Genomic DNA, 5,844 nt, shown 5'->3' with positions numbered 1-5,844 from the left:
TGTGCGTAGTGTGTTTGCGTGTGCGCGCGCGCGTTTGCGTGGTGTCTGTGGTTTTGGTGGGATTAGGATATAGTCTTAAAACCATAGGTTAAAACAGAGGCCCTTAAAAAGAAATACAGTGGCAAAACTAAACCAGGAGAAGAAGTATAGGATTTAAGAGTTAATAGTAATATACAAAGATATATTGTAGGATATTTTTTTCTATGAATACATTGATTAAATGTATTTTGATATTATTGTTATTAATACCCAGCTAACAATGACCTGGCGGTCCACCAGCGTTTTTTGGGCGGCACGAAGTCAGCGGTTTGACACGGTCGGACCTCCGGCGGCACACCATCGGCAACCCGACCAATCTGAAAACCCCGTCGGTCTGCCAGCGTTTTTTGGGTGGCACGCCACCAGCGGTTTTCCGCGGCTGGGCCACCGTCGGCACACCAGTGGCAAGCCGATAGTCGGTCCACGTGTTTCTGAGCGCTTACAGGACGTCTTTAATTTATAAATGTATATATATATATATATATATATATATATATATATATATATATATATATATATATATATTTATTTAACAGTTAAAAAGAATCTGAAAGCACAGAATAAAAAAATGGTGAAACTGACCTAATAGCTGCAGCAATATCAAAAGCAAAATGTTGGTGATATAAAAAATATTGCCTATGAGCATTTTTAGCACGTGTTCAAATGAAATATGGGGCTTGAGTGTTCGTAAAAACAACAACAAAAATATTTAAATTATTTTTAAAAAGCCACAATTGTCCCACTATCACGAGCAGTAGTGGTAATTGCACCTATGCATGGTCATAACTTCAAAATGAGTTTTAAATTCATAATTTTATGAAGAGATTTTTATTCAAGTAAGGTTCTTATTCTAGATGTTTATGTTTGTAAATGCTGTGTGTGTGACTGTGACGCGTTTTAATGTGCGTGCGCGTGAACACTCGAGCCGGGTTCAAACACTGGAGCGGAGATGAGTTGCCAAGGAAACGGCGCGGGACCGCACCGCACTACTGCAACTGTCAGCAAAACTCCGTCTCTCGCTGTTGTTTTCACTGCTTTCAGGTGAGTTTAGCCTCTAAAATCACACAAATAATACACACAACTGTTCTTGACACTTATCTTACTTGTAATTGACACGCTTCTGTTGAATATTTACTTCATAGAAATGGTTTAGTGTCTTCGAAAAAGTCCGTTAGCATCTCAACCGTTTTCAGAAGAGGTAGGCTAACTATAGCTTGAGCTTTTGTTTATGAAAGTTTGGGCCTTTAATCACATCTTATGTGTAGATGAGAGGTTTTGATAGTTTTGTAAAGATTTTGCTTGGACGTAAGCTAATTTAACGTAAACGTACTGTTAATCGGTGACGTCACTTAAAAATTGCTGAAACTAGCTCAACGGTTAACAAATATTGATAAAAATTGTTCTGTGATTTCAGCAGCAACACAAATAATCCCTCTACAACAGAGGAAAGCTCCAAAATGTCGACATTTTTGAAGAAAGCTGCTGCCAGAGAAGTGGGAAACACATGGTGAGGTGAGGAAGCTCATTAAATAACATGCAGAGAAGATTTTCTTTTTCCCGAAAATATTAGTTAATGTTATCTCATTGGTTTTTTTGTCAACTTGTTCTCTTTCAATTAGGACTGGTTTTATATTTCTATTTCCATCTGATTAATCGTGGGCCTCATTTAAAGGTCCCATGACATGACATTTTCAATTTCTGAGGTTTTTTAACATTAATATGAGTTCCCCTAGCCTGTATATGGTCCCCAAGTTTCTAGAAATTTCAATCGGTATAAATCGAGCTTTTCCTATCTTTCTCTGCCTTTGAGAAAATGGAGGCTCAATCAGGCTGATCTTGAATCCCCTCTTTATGACGTTACAAGGAGAAATGTTACCTCCCCTTTCTCTGCTTTGCCCGCCCAGAGGATATTTCTCGCCCATGAGAAAACGAGCTAGGAAACAGGAACGCGCGCGCGCGATTTTAGTTTGTCCACGAGAGACATAATGGCTTTTGAGCGAGCAAAGCATAATAATTGCTCAACAATTGGATGTACAAATGAACACTGAAGGGTCAATACAGAGCTGGGCTTGCTGAACGTCTGAAACTAAAGTCTGGATCAATCTCTTTGGCTCGATCAGCTACACACCTCGGACAAGTAAGTCAACTAATGATATATAAGTGTGTTGCTTTACTGTTTATGGTTACCTAGCTTGTTACACGTAGAATGTGGCTGTCACATGAGCTATGCAGTTTATGTGTGTGAATACACACACTGTAACGCGAGTGTTGTACACTTCTTTGTTATTTGGATAACCGTTTTCCTGTTGGTTATATGGCGCGCGCGATATCCGCATTTCAAGATCGCAGAGCTTGATGTAATTGTAATAAGATAAATGACAGACGTTACAGATCTCTCATGAAAAGGCAACAGTAGGTTCGCGTTAGCTACATGATAATAACTGTAAACCATCCGAATAAAGTACCGTATCCAAACATAATATTTTAAACTTACCATTCGGAAACGTCCTGCTGGAGCTGCTGAGTTGCAGCTTCTCCATCTGGATCAGATTCTGGGTCAAACTGAAATGCTTGAACGACTGCGTGTCTTCGTGCCATTGCAATATATCCAACATAAACAAACATGCATGGTATCGTTGCGCAAGATGGTCAAGGCCACGCCTACCCTCCACCTTGCGCCGCCTTTCTCCTCCTCATTATCATTTAAAGCTACAGACACCGAAACGGCCTGTCTGAAGGAAGCTCATTCTGGGACTGGTTTGTAGTGGCTATAATTCTGCACCGAGGCTGAATTTTTGGAAAGAGATTTCAGATACAGTACTAGGGACCACTAAGGTCTATATTAAAGCCTACAAAAAGTAGCATGTCATGGGACCTTTAACTGAGAGTAGGCATTTATGAATAATTTTGGAAATATTAAATAAAATATGAAAAACATTGCACTGTTGATCAAACTAGTCTACTTTAATGTTTCAAAAGGAAGTTTGATTTGTTTTGTGTTTATCAATGTCAGATGGATAAATGAATATTAGATGCAGTTCAGGGTAGGATCAAGTTTCTCTCTGTGAAAAAGAATGTGTGTAATATTCAAAATAGTTTCTGTGTTTTAATGTGTGTGTGTGTGTGTGTGTGTGTGTGTGTGTGTTTGGGTAGCGTGTGTATGCATGTATCCACACATGCTCAGGTCCAAGGGCTCGATGTTTGCAAGCACACATGCACATATGTGTACATGAACATAATGAACATGTTCATATTTTACTTAATATTTTCAAAATTATTCATAAATGCCTACTCTCAGAAAAATTAGGCCCACGATTAATCAGATGCAAATAGAAATATAAAAACAGTCGTAACTGAAAGAAAACAAGTTGACAAAAATATTGAATCCAGAATTGGGTGATAATATAGCATAACAAGTGATTTATAAGCTATTTTTTGTAGACCAGTTATTTTTGACCGGGAACACCACAAGTGTTATAGGGTTTTGAACACAACACAATGAAAAAGTAAACCTAAAAACATACATTTTGTTATCCTAATTAAGAAATCATTGTCTGTTCTTTCTCTTTTCTGCATTTCACTTCTGTTGTAGCTTCTGTCCTTTTAATAAACCTGTCATTGTATAATAATATTGTTGGCTCTGTGGCAAATGGTTAGTTGTGTTCCTAGATCCTTCCATGCTGATGCCCTGCACCATAGCAGAGTTGAGCTGATCATCATCTCTGAGGCGCTATCACCCATATGACTAGTAAGTAAAACCAAGCCAAAGACAAATTTCCACTTGTGGACAATAAAGGAACTAAACTAAAACTTCAAACATACTCTAATGTTGTTGGTAAAAAAAAATGTTTTGAAAGAAGTCTCTTATGCTCACCAAGACTGCATTTATTTAATAAAAAATACAGTAAAAACAATAATATTGTGAAATAATATTCAAACATTTAAATAACTGTTTTCTATGGAAAATGAATTGATGAAACGTTTATGATTATTATCAGTTTTGAAATCAGTTGTGCTGCTTCACATTTTTGTGTTTTTCAGGATTATTTGATGAATAGAAAGGGAAAAAAAGCATTTTTTGGAAAAATCTTTACTCTCTCTCTCTTGGTCAATTTAATGCATCCTTGCTGAATAAAAATATTTATTTTCTATTCTTATAAAAATAATCATTCTATTGAACCCAAACTTTTGAATAGTAGTGTAAACTACCATTTATATATGTTGGGTCTATATTTAACAATCCTGGAGAGAGAAAAAAGAAAGTGGATTAAAATGTTACACTGGTTTACAAAAAAAAAAAATTAATCAGCACAACTGTTTTCAACATTACAAATACTCAGAAATGTTTAGGACGTTTGCATTGTGAGAATGTATAGTATTCAAATATAAAAATGCTGACTCGTTAGGTCATGTTTTCTCATTAAAATCTGACGATTTCCTATTAATTCAATAGAATGTAAGGGAATAACTCTAGAATATCCTTCCTGATATGTTTGGGGCCCAGAAACATGATCCTAATTTAAATCTAGATTAAAGACACATCTCTGTAGCCAAGCATTCAATTTACACATCTCATAATCTTGCACTACAGTTATATGTGATGAAATAATAAAAAGTGCACATGATCATCTTTTGCCTAAAATAATATGACAGCAGCAATGCTAATCTTTCTCCTGTTGCTTCCCTGTTTCTATCTCAGGATGCTCAGCAAGTTCACTAGAGATTACAGCAGCTCTAGTGTGGATCCAGCCTCACTCGTGAAGACTTCAAATGACACCAAGACTCAAAAAGACTTCAGATGGTGACAACTATCGATGGACACAAAACTGCCAGATATTATCCTTACATTGCATTGGCCCAGTTTCACACACAGGGCTTAGATTAAGCCAGGATTAGGCCTTAGTTAAATTAGGATATTTAAGTAGCTTTTTTAAATGTACTTCAGAAAAAAAGAAGGAAAAAAAAACATTACTGGTGTGCATATTGAGACAAAACAATGGCCCTGAAATATTTTAAGATATGTCAGTGCAAGTTGCTTCCAGTTAAGACAGTTCAAAAATGCATTTTAGTCTGGGACTATCTTAAGCCTTTTCTGTGGAACCGGGGAAGGGAAGGGAAGGTTTGCATGACAGTTTTGCTGACAAATAAACAGGAATATCTCAGTACACGTAACTAAGAGAAAGAGTAAACATTGTTCTAACATATTACCAACATTGTAAGAATAGCGGGTTAAAAATCTGCAACCCTTTGAAGGATAGCAATTAGGACTTTAAACTCATGACTTGGATTATCTTATGGACATTACTTTGTTGCCAAAAGATGCTCTCCAGTGAATAGCAGTCGCCTCTGGCTGATTAAAGGATATTTCGCGATTGTATAACCTTGAACATGCATTTTTTGTAAAGCTGCTATGAAACAATTTGTATTGTGAAAAGCACTATATGGTTTTACTATGGTACAACTGTACCAACCATGTTATTTATTTATTTATTTATTTTTCAAACCATGGTTCAACTAGTAATATTGCTGTAATAATTGCTGTAAAATTATGGTAATCATGACTATAAACGTATGTTTTTAAACCTTGGTTGTTGTGAAAGCATGGTTCATTTTGTTAGCAACTATGGTTTTACTGCAAATGCTGTGGTAAAACCATGGTTAATTTTCATAAGGGTACAACTTATCCTATAATGTCCTTGACTAATAGTCACATTGGATAAAAGAATCTGATAAATGTAATGCAAATGTATCCATTTCATCTGTTCACTGAAAATTAATTTAATAAAAATTAATTTGCAACTGCTA

At 36.2% G+C, this 5,844-nt stretch overlaps 1 long non-coding RNA gene across 5 annotated transcripts; it reads left to right on the top strand.

Annotated features, from left to right (window-relative positions):
* Nucleotides 1-240: 240 nt before the first annotated feature.
* LOC309504956 lies at nt 241-5,844 on the top strand. 5 transcript variants are annotated; one of them, XR_014208242.1, is made up of 5 exons: nt 241-1,080; nt 1,182-1,237; nt 1,454-1,551; nt 3,697-3,787; nt 4,739-5,844. It is a non-coding gene; the product is annotated as an uncharacterized lncRNA (long non-coding RNA). The 5 variants fall into 5 exon arrangements; XR_014208243.1 differs by having other exon boundaries at nt 241-1,237; nt 1,457-1,551; XR_014208244.1 differs by having other exon boundaries at nt 241-1,237; nt 1,454-1,546.

Source organism: Leuciscus leuciscus (genome assembly GCF_965113295.1).
Source record: "Leuciscus leuciscus genome assembly, chromosome: 1".
In the NCBI taxonomy this organism is placed as follows: Eukaryota; Metazoa; Chordata; class Actinopteri; order Cypriniformes; family Leuciscidae; genus Leuciscus; species Leuciscus leuciscus.
This window is presented reverse-complemented; position numbering and strand designations above follow the sequence as displayed.